The sequence below is a fragment of the Protopterus annectens genome, chromosome 15.part0 (genome assembly GCF_019279795.1).
Source record: "Protopterus annectens isolate FY-2018-M chromosome 15.part0, PAN1.0, whole genome shotgun sequence".
NCBI lineage: Eukaryota > Metazoa > Chordata > Ceratodontiformes > Protopteridae > Protopterus > Protopterus annectens.
The window spans coordinates 555,805,827-555,822,786 of NC_056749.1; positions in this window are offsets into that span (position 1 = coordinate 555,805,827).

A 16,960-nucleotide genomic window follows, 5' to 3' on the forward strand; every position below is an offset into this window, starting at 1 on the left:
TCTTGTTTTATGTCTAGAGGCAGTAAACAGATTAAAATAAAATCATACTCATGCATAAATGCATCAGAATGCACTATAAAGTAGTTAGGCAACATAATCACATAACCAAGTCACATGCTTAAGCAACTCACAAAATAAAAATACAGCATCTATGTAGAAGGGTGCAGAAGCTGCTGTTTTATTGTAGTAAATGTGTACATTTAAATTATTGTTAAAACTATGAAAGGCATTTGTTTCTCTGAGCTTACGGCTAGCGTGATTCAAATCATTGGAAGCAGGAAAGGCCCAGGACATATTCCTGACATTTTTTTCCAAACCTTGTTGGTATAAGGAATGATATATTAGGATTACTTGATCTGTAGAATAGGATAAGCTTGACAATACCCATCGAGTAGTTAAATGGGGGCAGAATTCCACATTACAAAGTATAAGATTTACTATCATGTTCTTGAAGTGCACATTATCAAAAAATAGTTATACTTTTAAAAATGTCCATATTTATTTTGAAATCATTTGCGCAAATGAAAGTAACCATTTGGTAAGGAGAACTTGACATTTTGAAGCCTGCTGCTGTATGTGTGATTGTACATGGATTCCTATCACTTGACTGAGCATTCAAAAACTGGAAGAGTTTTTTCGATTGTCCAGAAACTCAAACATTGTTAGCTAGACCCTTCCAGATGTGGTGGTTTTGGACTGTGTAACGATTTCATGTTCTGTTGTGTTTGTCATTTGTACTATTCGAAATGTTAAAATGCAGCAAATAAACATTAAAAAATATGTTCTGTGATTCACTAACATGATGGTAAACTGAGTATAATAGTGCGTACTCCAAGTATGAAGTCAGATTCCTCTGTGATACAGAGCCTGTTCGTTCTCTACAGAAAGATGCAGCAATGTTCCTTCTTAAAAAATAATGACACCATTCCAACCATTCTTGGAATTGTAGACCTTGCAGTTGTATGGAATTTTGGGATAAAGTAAAATAGGGTAGTGTATTCCATACTCCTCTGAGCACTCTGATTTGCTAATATTTTCCAATAAAAGACTGCTTAAGCTGACCAGCTACTCTAAAAAAATCATTACATGGTTTGCATAATGAAGCTGTTTACACAGGGTTAGACTTTGTAACAAAACCTTTGGTTAAGCAAGAATAGCCCAGAAGTAACAGTCCTATAAACTTTTCTGTAATAATCCTGCACTCTTCTGTCCTTCTACTGTGGAGAAATCTGGAGCTAACCATAGACATCTGTTCTTTTATGCTCATCCCCTCTTATTCCCAGAAGTTGCATTCTGGAGTATTAAGAATGTGGACATAAATGCTATATCCATGCACTATATCAGTAAAGTCCTGAAAATATCCTAGATGATCTCACTTCCATAAGCAGCTTGAGCACTGGATGACACGGCCAGTGGGAGGTAGGAACATACCTTTCAAATGTCCAGGTTTTTGCAGAATGTCTAGATTTTTGTCTCATACTTTTGGTCTATTCCACATAATAGTCGTGTTGTTCTGGCAAATCATTTAGAATTGAAGTCACTAAATAATTACATACATTTACATTTCAGACCTCATATCCCTCATAAAATGCATGCTACTGTAAAACCTATTTGTCTAGTCACTCTGCAAACATGGAATGACAATATTTGAAATTTCTCCTTAATTTTAGGTCTTTGGCCCTTCATTACTTTATGCTTTGTCCACATTTCTTGCACTTAGAGATTGAGCGGCATAGATGAGAGTGAAAGTCTATTTTGTGACTTTCCTATCTTGGGTTAAGGAAATATTTAAGTCCCACTAAAGGAACATACCCTGAGGAAGGTCAGGAAATGTGTGGTTGGTACACACAGGGAAGAGTGTTTGCATTATAGCTGATCACATGGGGGTGTAGAAGTGGACTTCCAGTACTGGGCTGGGCTTTGCATGCCAGGCACTGCACTACACTTAATGGTCAGTATGGTTAGTATTGTAGGGCTAGCATACAGATATTTCAGTGTTCATCAAGGACAATGTCTACTAAAACTACTCAAACCGCCTTGCCTGTCCCATGGGATGTGAGGTCAATAATCCCATGTCCATTCTCTCTCTCTGGGGAAGCTTTCATCTTGGGGAAATTGATTCTGGTGGGTTGAAGAGAGGAAATGAGTTGTGTGGTACAGCTGAGTGACAGAGTATAACTGGTACCCAAAACCATTAAAAAAAAAGAAAACGATTATGCATTTGGATGGTACATTAAAAGGTTGCTCTTTTGAAAGTATGGCTTCAACATTTCATTTTGCACACTGAGCAGTCTCTGAATCTTGGTTTGAACAAAGCACCACTGTTTCTTTCAATTCTATTGGACAGCTATTGTCTCTTCAGGCACAATGGGGCTGGCACCCATTTCAATCATGAGGGATTGCTATAGCCTCCAGTAAACTCTGCTGCCTCTACCATAAGGAAGCCCCTGACTATCTGCCATGGACTTACATTCACTGCATGCAAATTGATTAATCAGCAGCCATAAATAAGCAAACATTGTTACTCTGATGTCATACAGCACCACACCACTATTCCACTTCTCAAAGTTGTTTATCTCCTATGTACTGGGTCCCTATGGGTAATCACACATTATACTCAATTGAATAAACTGAGATCTGACATTTCCACAGCCTCCTGTATTTTACTGGGTAATATCAAACCTAATAAAGGATTACATCAGATAGCAATACTTACTGATTTTCTTGTTGCTCCTGACAAGCTCAAACCCCTGGTTCTCTGGTATCTTTCACTCACTCTTTAGCACCATCAGTATTCCATCCTACTATGATTATTCATTACTAAATGGACCAGTACTGTCCATTAAACTCTGCTGCGTGAGGCATTCAATTGTTTCTTACAATCCTTTTATTCTTAAATATTATTCTCTATGTAGCAGCATACATCTCTTACTATTTACAATTTTGCAGGCCAGCTCCTGATTTTGTCTTATACTTTTGCCTCTCTTTTGCAGATTATTTGATTTTCTGGTAAAATAATGAGGATTAGAGTGTCAGTAATTCAATATATTAGAATTTTATGGTTTGTTTTCTACAGAAGATACACGTCAATACAAAATGTTTTGTTCTATTAACAGTTTAAGTGAATTATAGCAACATTTAAAAAATGTACTTGATTTTGAGCACCCCCCCCTCCCCTCCATCATTTTTGGCTTTATCCAGGATTCCTGAACAGAGATGTTGAGTGGTATGCATGTCAGTCCTATAACCAAAGGTGAATACAGGTGCCCAATCTGTAAACTCAGAAAGCATTTGCCTCAGAGAGACCAACGCTGATCAAAAATCAAATATTCTAATGACCCCAAGGATTAGCTTGAGAACTCAGGTATATAAAGTAAATGTAAACAAGTAAAATACTTAACAAGTAATTTTTGTTGCAGACAGATTACTTTAATTCATATGTCTTATAATTTTTAAAAGGAAATAAGCATACTCAATTGCAAACATTCCCAGAAGAAGTTATCACCTTTGCTTTACATCCGTTAAAATGCTGTGACATGCCCCACTCCTGTTAGTGCCTATAGGGAAATTGTTACCACCTCCACTAGTTATAAATGTCATCACTATCCTCATGAACAGGTGAACATTTAAACCAACTAACACTGCATTCACAAATGCCTCTGTAAAAGCCTTTGATGGCTTTCTGAAGGACTGGGTCAGATTAACTGTACTTTGGAATTGATATTTATAGACATTGAGGACTACTGCATGGGGCTCATACATGATTGTCATCATATAGTTCAAATGGGTCTATATTTGATCAGTGAAAAACCTTTTCAGCAAACGGTCTTTGCTGAATGCTCATTGTTGAAAGTTTGCTCTGTCGAATGTCCATTTCAGCAAATTTTTTCCTAGTGGAAAAAAACTCTTGGCCATCTTCAGGAATTTGCCATTTTCACCACTGTAGTGCGATGTCAGAGTTGGTATATTTAGACAGGGGTGGTGGTGGGGGGCAAACCACCCCACTTTGGAGGGTTTTAAATTGTATGAAGTTTTACACTGGTCAAGCGTTTTTTTCCCCTAGAAAAAATTCAGTGAAATGGCCATTTGACAGAGCAAGCTTTTGACAATGAGCATTCAGCAAAGAGTCATTCACTGAAAAGGTTTTACACTGATCGAATATAGACCCAGTTCAGATATATGCAATTCATAAATCTCATGCAACAGTGGGGTATGTCCCACTGAATCACTGTGTAAAGGGAAAGTAATATGGAGTAGCAGTACAAAGGAATGCTGGCAATGATCACAATTCACAAAGCACTAACCAATGAAAAACATCTGCCAGGGCAATAAACTGTGGCAACGTAAGTGTGGATTGAGTGCACCAACATTTACACAACACTTCCCGATTACCCATCTAGACTGAAGATTCGTTCAGAAAACTGCTGAGCTACTTCAGTCTATAGGTTGTGCAACTGTCTAAAATGTGACACAAAATAGCTCAAATTACAGCAACATGTAGCTGAGTACTTTGAACACATATAGGACACCCACCCCTGCAATGCAGTGACAAGAAAAAAACCTCCACTAGCAGTGGGAGTTGGGAGAGGAACAGCTTTTTTTCTTCATATGCAAATTAGATAAACACAACTGTCATTACCGGTGCACCTAAAAAATGGTGAATCAAAGGTATCTGTGACAATGAAGCAGAGAAGGATACACTGTCAGCACCCTGACCCATATCACATGTCTGTAATGTACATAACCCTAGCCATAGAGAAATTGCTATGAGCATTATAGACTGGTGTTAATGTACAGAAATCCATGGTCTAGGACACGATTAAGCCAATCCCCTGAAGGAGTATATGTGTAAAGTTGTCCAGTTGTATATCCTTGCAACAGTCATCCAAATCTTCCCAGACCACACCGTCATTCAATCCCGCAGAATTCCATCCTGCCTTTATGAAACTCAGACTATAGATACCATTAAGGAGGAAGGTGTGTATATCAAAATAAGCCAGTATACAAGTCTGCAAAGCAGCTACCACGGATATCTGGTTTAAGTTGTCTATATATGTAAAAGCTTAGCATCATTTGAAAAGGAAATTTATAATGGACTACAAGTTAAGATAACTACAGTATAAGCCTGGATTCAGTTGTGACCTTGAGCTGAAGTGATTAGGATATGTTTGTTTTTCATTTATTAGCAAATACAAAATAATTATTCACTAGCACCCTCCATCATGTCATCCTTTAAGTCTTGCACGTTCTGCACTCAGAGCTTCTGGATGTGATGTGTGTGTGTGTGTGTATGTGTGTGTGTGTGTGTGTGTGTGTGTGTGTGTGTGTGTGTGTGTGTGTGTGTGTGTGTGTGTGTGACTGTGTGAGCGACAGCATTGTCCAAAATGCAGCTGTGTACCCAAACATAAGTTAGATCAGAGAAGCATAAACTTGAAGAAAAATCTTTCTGGAGTGAGTAGAGATGTTCCTTAGATGTATATGGGCCATAAAAATCTGTGACCTGGGGGATTCATAGAGTGACACGGAAATTGAGCTTTCCTTTACTTGGGGGATGAAGGTGTGTAGGTCACTAAGCTCTGATGGAGGCCAGGACTTATTGCATACAAAATGACCAAGGATGGGGCTGACCTAAGGCCCAGAGTGGACTCTTGATCAAAGGCAACACCTCATTGCCTGCCAAGACTCACAGTATATTATCACTCACCATGACAAGGGTGTAGGGTCAAGGAAAAGTCCTTGCCAAGCAGGATAGTGTGTGCTATTATGTCAGATGCTAGATCTCTGAATATGCACTTGACCTATCCGCCCCATTGATGACTGTATCAGTTCCAATACTGAGGCTATTATTTGGGGCACAATGATAGGTGAGTTAGAGCAATGCTGAGTAGCTGATTAGTTGATTATGTGCTTGACGTATGCCAAGAAAAAAAATATATACATTTTTGACTTTGGTTGCTGGAGTCCTGCCAACATTTAAGTTATTGCTTATCATTGCTTATAGAGCTTAATTTTTATTATTTGACAATTTAGTTTGTAATCAGAATATAGGTCATTTTCCCAAGTTTCATTTGTGCTGTATTTACTGGCATTAAATATATGAGCATTAGTATTTAATCAGCTGTCTATTTTTATAGACTATTTTGGATAACTTAGAAATCTTTTATTGAGATAATTATATTACCTACTTTGTAATAATCACATATTTGGTTATACAGTTCTTATCTCCTATTTTTACATCTGACAATAATCATCGAAATTGAAGTGGCCACAGTGAAGAGCTCTGCAGAACACCATTAATAACACCTATCAGGATAAGTAAGTAAACTCCCACCTTGTCATTTTGTATCTTTTAGCTTAACCATTGTTTTACCAACTGAACTATGCATGGATTGACTTTCAATGCATTTAATTGTCATTTATTCTCTTAAGTTGAATAATGAAAAATGCTTTAGCTAGGGAAGATAAGTAGCATACAATGTCCATCCCTTGTGAGGTGCAGATGTTGCCTCTTCAGAGAATGACACATGATTCAGAAGGCACTTAACAACCCACACTGCTTGGTATATAACAGAAGTAAGTCAAATGTATCCTTTTACACTATGTAATGCTTCTCTCCATGATTTTACAAAAATAATGAGTAGGTTAATGGGTTTAAAACTGTATGCTGTTCACTCCACTTTTTGATCCGATACCACTGCAGCCTATTATAGTAAGTCAGGGTGATATTTACATGCCAACATTGCCTGACACTACTAAAAGGTTTTCTTTGATTCTGTATGGTAAAACACCAGCTATGTTGTCTGGATCCAATAGATATGAGTTTTTAATTTACTTATAATGAGAGGAGTTACATATCTGTTGTGGTGTAAATTATGTCTCTGTTTTTAAAGTACACAGGCTTGCATTTTTGCCTATAGTAAGTCTGCACAACATTTTTCTTCAACTTTTGCTATGCCCTGCAACTGTCATCTATATTGTTTGTTGTAAGTTGATAGGTTCATAGGTATAAACTAGGCTAATGACTACTAAAGTTCTTTAAAAGCCTAGTTGCACAACCCAACCCAATTGTGTCCCTATGTTTCATAGGTGTTTACTAGGAGGGGGGTATATTAGTTAGGAAGATTTTAAATATTATGAGGGTGTTAATTTGGCCATAGTTACTGTCTGCCTCTGCCCACCAGAGATATGGGGTCCAGACCCTGGGTGAATTTCTGGTTTCCCATCCATTTGTCAAGGTTAAGGAGGGACTATGCTTCACATGGATTAGGGACCTGTCCCAGAGCATAAGGATCCTCTGAGAGACATATCTGTCTCTCCAACCCGTCTTATTTATGTTGAAAGCAAAATTTAAATCCTTGGATCTTGTGTTTCCAATGTTGTTAATTTTGCAATTGTGCAAAAGCTCAATCAGAGCAAGATCTGAGGATGGCATGTATGCCAGGCATTGATTGCCTCTCAATAACTCAAGGGACCCGAGTATAGCGATGTAGGCTTTAAAGCACTCCATATAGGGCAGTCTGTTTATACTCTGGACTGGGTATTGCAACTCTTGCATATGTCTGGGCAGGTATATGCTGAAGGGGGCTTTATAGGTTCATATGTAAGTACTAGGCTATCTGCCCAAGGGCATTTATAAGCCTAGCCAGAATGTGTTGGCTTTTGCTACCCCCTTAGATTACTTCCTTGTGCCTTTGTCCAGCAGAGCCATTAGTTCCCTGTGCCACTGTCCAGCAGAGCCACTGCAGTGATCCCTGGGGTAAATTTTCTGTTTTCCATCCACCCGTCAAGGTTTTTCTTGAAGAGTGTTAGTAAGGGGCTATGCCTGATGTATATTGGAATCCTGTTCCAAAGCATGGGGAGACTCTGGGACAGGAATCTATCCCTCCAGCATGTCCTATTTATCATTGTGGTGAGGTTTATATCTGTAGAGCGTGTGGCTCTCCGGGATTTGTTTTTTTTTGAAGGAGCATGTCCAATAATTTTGGGTTGGACATGGCCTTGTACGTCATGCAGAGATCACCACTGAGTAAAACAATATGCAACCGAGTACAGCTGGAATTTCTTGAGTCAGGCTGCATAGGGCATCTGTTTGAGGCCAGTAATCCTCTTGGTGAGGTACTTTTGTTGTCTTTCCAGCTGTTGCAGGTGTCTTGTAAGGTACATCCCAAATGGGGCGTTGTATTCTATGATGGGTCTAATGACTGATGAGTAGAGAGGCGCAATAACCTCTTTTGTTCTAGATGCAAACCCTTTTTTGATTAGGTGGGCCACATAGAAGGATTTTCTAATCACCTTGGCAATATGATTATCAAAGGAGAGATTACTATTTACTTGAGTCCCCAGATCTATTACATTTTCTGTATTTAGGGACTACCACCTATGAGGTAGTTTGTGGGTACTTTATTTTTTCCAAAGGGGATGACTATGCACTTTTTGGCATTTAGCTTGAGGCCATGATATTGACACCAGGTATCCATCTCAGTGAGACCGTTCTGGAGGGTGTCTGTATCAGCCAGAGAATCAATTATGGCCCCTAGTTTGCAGCTGTCTGCGAATTTGGTCAGCCATAGTCCTACTCTGCTTGCCTGTACCTCTAAGAAGTATATACCAAACAGGAGAGGCCCTAGGACTGAGCCCTGGGGGATGCCACTTGTAACCGGTTTAGAGTTGGACATAGAGCCTGCATCTCTCACCATGTAGTTTCTATCCATGAGCCAGTTAGAAACCCATCTCATGACGTAGGGGTTTATGTTCAAGCTGGTGAGCTTGTGTATAATACTAGAATGGGGAATGGTGTCAAAAGCCTTTGCAAGGTCTAAGTAGGCAGTGTGGACCTCTTTTCCCTCATCTAATGCCTTGGTTACTGTCTCAAAGAAGTCCACCAGGTTTAGGAGGCATGATCTGCACTTAACAAAGCCAAACTGGGTAGGGTCCAAGGTTTGGAGGTTCCCAATGTCTCTGTTAATGAGTTCCATGATGATGCACTCCATAGCCTTGCAGAACAGGCTAGTCAGGCTTATAGGGTGATAGTTCTTGGGGTCCGTTGTGGCTCCGGCTTTGTGGAGTAGGATAACTGTTGCTGTGCACCACTCTGTGGGTACATATCCTGTAGAGAGGCTGAGTTTGAACAGTGTGTTTAGGTGAGGGGTTAGTTCATTTTGGAGCTCTTGTCAGACACAGCCTGGGACACCATCCGGTCCCATTGAAGCTGTGTTTTTGGCTTTGGATAGGGCTGTTTTAACCTGTGTGTCGGTGATTGATGGGGCCCTACATTCTTCTGATATAGTTATAGACCCTTTAGGGGGTGAAAGGAGGTGAAGTTTGCACTAAACCTGTCTGCCAGAATGTTGGAAATATCAGTCAGTTCAGTGTATTTTGTACCATTCTGTACCAACTCAGAGCAGATCTGAGAGTTTACACTTAGGTTCTTTACATAGCTAAAGAATGCTTTGTGGTTATCTTTGGAGTCATTGGCAATTTTTCTTTCAAAACTAGCCTTGGATGATTTAATGAGGGATCGTAGTTTCTTGCTGATACTGATCAGGGATGTCTTTCCTTCTTGGGATTTACTCTTTTCTGTACTAGTTTCCTCCTTCTGTTGTATAGCTTGTTTATGGCAGGGGTCCACCAGACTGGTTTCCTTTTCTTGGAGGAGTGAGTCTTGGTTTTACTTGGGATAGCATGATCCATGCATTCCTGCAGATGCTCATAGAGTGCCTTTGTAAAAGTTTCAGCAGCTTGGACAGCATTGTCCTTTAGCATGGGGGCTGTGAACCTTTCCACCTTGGCCTTAAGTAACGTGAAGTTTGCTTTTGAAAAGTTTTTCATGGTGGTTTCCTTGATTGGGGGTGGGGGCGGAATGTGGATATCCATTGTGATTAGCCTGTGGTCTGATCTAACCAGTGAGGAGTTGACCTCTGATGTGGAACACCGGTCACCGATGTTGGTGATGACCAGGTCCAATATATTGTTCCCTCTGGTGGGGGTATTGACCAGTTGATCCAGGGCATTCGATTTTATAAATTCTAGGAAGCGTTGGACAAGGTAGTTAGTACTTGAGTAGATCTCCCAATGTATGTTTGGGTAATTGAAATCATCCAGTATTAGGGTGTTTGGTAGGACCTTCATATTTCCCAGTGTCTCCAGAAATGCGGAATGGGGGTCCTGGGTCATGGTGGGTGATCTGTAGCAAGCTACAATTTGGATTGCAGTTTTGTCCATTGTTAGTTGCACATGGATGATCTCTGATGCATTGTGCTGCACCACTAACCTGGAGGTGTGGGTATCCTTGATGAATATGGATACACCCCTGCCTTTTGTGTTTGGTCCTGGTTTTGTGGCCTAAAGGTATGGTATGAGTTATAGCCTAGTAGTGCTAGGGTGCTCTCAGGAGCCTTAAACCAGGTTTCTGTTACTGCACAGATGTCAATGTTCTGCATACTGAGGAGTGCCTCGAGTGCATGCATTTTGAGGTTTAGACTTCTGGCTTTGAGTAGCATTACCCTCAGTTTTTGGTTACTTGTGCTATTTATGGTGGTGGGTTTGTCTTTTAAGCCTTGCCTAAAAAGGCACTTTGGGGGTGGTAAGAGCCTTGGCCAGTATTCAAAAACCTAAGTGTGACAGGTGCAAGCCATCTCTTGTGAAGCAACGTGGGTTGTCGAGTATTTCATCCCAGGTGGACAGATACTGGATCCCCTTTGAATGATACCAGAAACTTAGCCAATTGTTGAAATTGATAATTTTTTATTTATACTGTGGTATCATTCTTGGTGAGGGCAGGATGCTACTCAGGGTCAGGGTCATACCGGCCTGGGCTACATGATCAGAGAGCTCTTCCATGTCTCTTTTCATGTAGTCCAGGGAGGTACGTCTGAAGTCATTCACACCAACATGAACAATGACTGAGTTGTATTTGTACTTGTTCTGGAGTGACCTCAGTGCTTGTGTTATGTAGCAGATCCTGGCGCCTGACAGGCAGCTAACTGTAACCTTCTCCTTGTCCAGCCAAGTTAATGGGACATCGGTGTGCCTGACTATAGAGTCGCCTATTACTAGTGTGTTGGGTATGTTATTTTGCCTTAAGGGCTGTGATTGTGTAGCACACTGATTATGTGATATATGTGTTTCATAGTCGGTGATGGGGTGTGGAGGTTGCTTGGATGTCTGCTTTGGAGGTCTCTGTTGCTTTTGCAGAATTTTATTTAGTGCCTACGAGTATGTTTTTATGTATTCATGTGTGTTATTTGCCAATGTTGGTTTATTAGGTCTATGTGAGACTGGTGGTGTGTTGCAAGTATTACCCTTCTCCTCTTGACTGTCAGTTCGTGTCTTGGGCTGAGAGATCTTTGCCTCCGGTTTGGCTGTATAATTGCATCTCTCTGTTGTCTGTGTGCATGAGGCTGTTGTAACATTGCCTCAAAATGCCCAGATTCACCAGTTGGACTGGACAGTACACTGTAAACTGCCCTTTGGACATGCCTGAATAGGTAGAGTAAGCTGTTTTTCTGATTGGCTGGTAGGGACGAATATAGAGCCATGTCCTTCTGGACAGTATAGGGGGGTCTAGAGCTAGGGTTAATTAGTGCTTGCTATGAGTTTTAAGCAAGTGCTTGACTGTAAAATGAATGGTTTGAGTGCTAAAGTTGAAGGTTTGTCTAGTTCCAAGGGAAAAATTGAAGAGTAGACTTTGTGGAGCCGAGAATACTTTAACACTAGCTAACCGGCACTGCCTGGTGTGCAAAACCACGCAAATGCTGTTTTTATAGCAGGGAAGTGAAAGAGATAGAAATTAGCCCAAAATGGCCAGTAAACTACTAACTTCTGTGCTGAAACCACTCCTCCAGGGACAGATAGGCTGCTTAAAGCTCCCCTCTCTCACAGGTAAACAGAGAAACTTCCTTATATCCAAGTAAGGTATGGGCAACACAGAAACTTGTAACACAGCCCTGGATTCAGCAATAACCTGAAAACTGGACTATACTAGTTCAGAAAGGCGGGAAACAAGTACATTATTTTTTCAGAAAATAGAGCAGATACAATCAAAACAACACTTTAAATGCACAGAAAAGGCTATCACACTTTAGTATGTAGCCTACAACAATTAAACAGATTATTTAAACAATTAAACAGATTATTTAAACACAAAAATGACTTAATTCAAGTGAAGGCAGCAAATAAGTACAATATGTAGCCATAACAAACTTTTTAAATCACAGAAACACAAAAAATGGCGTTTTAGGCGGAATTAGTTAAGACAGCAAGAAAAGCAAAAAAATTATGCTTAATCACCCACAGTCTCTCTTTTGTCTCTCTGCTGCTGTAGACTCTGCAGAACACCTGGAAGGCACTTGCTGAATGGAATACAAGCGCAAAAACTGTGCAAATGCGATTTTTATAGCAGGGAAGTGAAAGAGATAGAAATTAGCCCAAAATGGTCAATAAACTACTAATTTCTGGACTGAAACCGCTCCTCCAGGGGCAGATAGGCTGCTCAAAGCTCCCCCTCTCACAAGTGAACAATGAAACTTCCTTCTATCCAAGTAAGGTATGGGCAACACAGAAACTTGTAACACATCCCTGGATTCAGCAGTGACCTGAAAACTGGACTATACTAGTTCAGAACGGTGGGAAACAAGTATATGTATATTTTTTCAGAAAATAGAGCAGATACAATCAAAACAACATTTTACCCAATTAACTAGTTAAAAGCTCAAAACTGAGCCCTGTTCCAGCAGTCTTCAATCAGACAAGTTCTAACTGCAGACTCCTGCCACTAGGGTACAGAGAAACCTTCTCCAAAAAAGACGGCCTGGATCATTGCACAAGTTATACAAACAAAGCTAGATCCAGCAGGCCTGAATCTAGTCTATGCTACAGCAAACAAAGTGTACCGATTTCATAAAGAAACAGTTCAAGTAAGCATGCGCAATAAGCCTTTAACCATAAATTACCAGCTCAGAAGGGCAGAATCTAGCCTCTCTTCCCACAAGAGTGCAGACCATAAACCTTCTTAATGTAAAATAACTGGCCTGAAGCCCAAGTGCTTAACCCAGAACTAATACACTTTTAGAATAATAGACACTGACCCTTCAATCAGCAGTTCCCAACTTAGAAAGATGTACGCTACCTGTCCTGCCACAACAGTGCAGACCACAAACCTTCCTAATGTGAAACAACTGTTTGAAGCCCAAGTGCTTAAACCAAAGGCCTTAGAATAACAGTTACAATTTAATCAGGCTATTAACAAACAGTAATAAAGGCAGCAGAATAAATTCAACTGAGTACTTTAAAGAAGAGGCAGAAGCAAAATAAGGTAATAAAGTAGAAAGAAACAGAAGTACAATAAAGCAGATGAAGTGGAATTTTTTTTTTTTGTAGAGGGAGGAGATTAAGATACTATAGTGGAATGTCCTCCCCAAGTGTTCTCTCTGTACACAGCAGAGGAGATGGGGCTGGTAGGAGTATCTGAAATCAAAATATCACTGTACTCAGTTGAGGGAGCAAATGAGATGGGTCCAGGAGGAGTGTGCAAAAACAGATTTACAGTAGGGCAGATAATTCCAAAGCCACCAAGATTAACACCACAAAAGGAAACATAGAGGGGGGTAGGGAAATATGCAGAGAGACAGAGACACACAATACTTACTGAATCATAGACACACAATATTTACTGAATCAAATCTTAAATAAGTGCAGAGAAAAGTATACTTAAAGTATACTTAAATCAGCTTGTGTCCAGTTGATATATGCAGACAAGTCTCAGTAGCCAGCAACTTCGATTAAAATGATTACTAGAAATGTAACCAACATAGACTTTAATGCAAGCAGAACCCCCCAGGCTAACACTGACACAAGAATTTCAAATTTGTCTAACAACTTTCAATGCGCTCAGATGGCTACACTTGTTCACACTTCAGGCAGCTAACTGCACATAGAGACACACAATATTTACTGAATCAAATCTTAAATAAGTGCAGAGAAAAGTATACTTAAATCAGCTTGTGTCCAGTTGATATATGCAGACAAGTCTCAGTAGCCAGCAACTCTGATTAAAATGATTACTAGAAATGTAACCAACACAGATTTAAATGCATGCAGAACCCCCCAGGCTAACACTAACACAGGAATTTTAAAGCAGTCTAACAACTTTCAATAAGCCCAGATGGCTACACTTTTTCACACTTCAGGCAGCTAACTGCAGATAGACAGAGACACACAATATTTACTGAAGCAAAGACACACAATATTTACTGAATCAAATCTTAAATAAATGCAGAGAAAAGTATACTTAAATCAGCTTGTGTCCAATGATGGGTCTGCTAAGGGCCAAATAAAGTGGCAATGTGACTTCCTTTGATCTGGTTGCCATACCCTTACTTATAAGTTAGATGACAGCAAATGATTTTTTCACTACCTTGTCTGCAAGCCTTTCAAAGGCCAGATTACTGTCTACATATGTTCCCATATCCCTCACTACTGGGTCAACTGTTAGGAGTGTCTCACTGCTGAAGCAATTAGCCTCAGTGGTCATTTTTCAAAAAGGCACTATAATGCATTTCTTGGCCTTGAGTTTAAATATATGACTTTGACACTAGTCATGTGTCTGTGTTAGACCCTCTTGTCAAATATTTGTGTTGGGGTGAGGGAATCTATGATGGCTCACAATCTGCAATCATCTGTAAACTTGGTCAGTCAAAGGCCCTTGACATTAGTCTTTACTACCAAGAAGTAGATGCCGAGTAGGAATGGTCCCCGCATGGAGCTATTATAGGTTCATAGGTTCATAGGTTCATAGGTTTATACTAGGCTATCTGCCGTGTCCTGTCCAGCAGTGACCCCAGAAATGATTCGGGGGTAAACCCTCATCTCCCATCCACAGGTCTAGATTTCTCTTGAACAGTCAGCGAGGTGCTCTGCCTCACATGGACCGGACATGGCCTGAATAGAGCTGGAGTTTCTTCAATCTGGCAGCATATACAGATTTTTTTGTCCCTTTTTATTTTTGGTGAGGAACTTTGGGGGTCTCTCAATTGCTGCAGATGTCGGGTGAGATACATCTAGATCTGGTGAATCCTTCATGATCAGGTGGGCAATGTAGAAGGTCTTTAACCCACTTTAGCAATGTGTTGTGCAAAAGAAGTGTCGACTGTCAACTGGGGTCCCCCCCGTCCCTGATAACCTCTTCTGTGCTTAGTGGATTTGCCACCTATATGGTATCTTGGGGTTACCTTGTTTCAGGCCATGGCTCTGCACCAGCTATCTGTTTCCGTGAGTCCCTTCTGCTCTAACCCTGTGTTCTGTTGTCCTTAGCAGTTTGCAACCCATCTTGTGACATATGGGTTTACATTGGTCCATGTCTGTCCCCCCCTATCTTTGTTTTATGAGCTCATTATGATCCTCTCCATAGCTTTGCAGACTAGACTCCTGTGGTAAGGCTGAGATTAAACAGCTGCCTGGACTAATTCTGAGCATATCTGTGAGTTTCCACCCAGGTTCCCCACCCATGACTAGTCTCTTTGTGGAGGTGGTCTCATCAATCTTGACTTCTTGGACCTGTCTGTGAGGCAACTGGCAATCTAGCAAGCTATGTAAGGTTTATTCCCAGTTCAGTGAGTTTTTCAACTATATCCATTTGGGGTATTGTATTAAATGCCTTAGCTAAGTCCAGGTACATGATATGCACCATTTTTCCATCATCCTTTGCCTAGGTGACCTTCCTAAAGAAGTCCATCAGGTTTATTAGGCATGGCCTTCCCTTAATAAAGCCAAATTAGGTTGGTTCCAATATCTGAAGGTTGCCTACATCTTTGTCAATCAATCCCCTGAAAAAAATTTCCATGCCTTTGCATATTAGATGAGTCAGACAAATGGGTCTATAGTTTCTAGGGTCAAATGATGATCCTTCCCTTGTGAAGTGGAACATTATTGTAGTCCTCAATTCTCATAATATAAAGCTTGTTTTCATGCTATAGTTAAAAAGTGACTGAAGCGGTCCTGGTAAGTTATGTTTCAAGCTATTTAGGAAGATTCCCACCTTAATTGTTGGGGCCCATTAAGGCTGTATTTTTGGCTTTTGGAAGCACTACCAGGACCTGCTGCTAGTTGGGGTGGTTATGTTAGTATTTATTTCACTGGGGGATGGAGAGGAAATTGGGGGTGATGTATGAGTTGAATTCTTGAGCCCAGCATATTTGCTATGTCACTCTGCTCATTGAATATGGCACCATTGACCACCAGTTCTGTGCACTGCTGTATGCTGCCTTTGAGGTTACAGGTATAGCTACAGAAGGTCTTGTGGTTGACTCAAGCCTATGAGGCTATCCTGACGTCATAATTGTCCTTGTTGGACTTAATTAGTCCTCTTAGTTTCCGGTTTAGTTTAATTACAGAGCTCTTATCATTATGAGAGTTGTTCCTCCTGAATTTAGCCATGACTTTTTTCCTTTTGTTTTATACCCTATTAAGGGTTATATTCACAGTGTTTCTTTTTCAGCATTCTGATGCAATTAAAGTATACCTTACCATTACCTTCATAATCTGAGACCTGGAAGATTTGATAAGAAAAAAACAATCAGTTTCTCTGTTTAATTTAGACTTTTTATACAATTAGGGTATTTAAAGCTAAGGACTACATAAAGTTTCTGCTACATAGATTATTTGTTGTGATGGCATGGAGGGGTTTTGAGTTTAAATATATATTGTTTTCCCATTGGCATGTGTTTATGAATGGAAAATGTAATAATATCTTAAAACACTTATGATATCCAGACTGGATTTTTTTGATTTATCAAGGATAGTATCCTGACCTCTTTTCATAGGTGTATCATGTACTGCATCATGTTTTTTTTTTTTTTTTTTATTAAATTTGATTTGACTATTATGTTGAGGGAATCACTATCTGTATAAATCAGAGAGTATAAATCAGAGAGTATAAAACCAGATAGACACCAGTATGGAAATA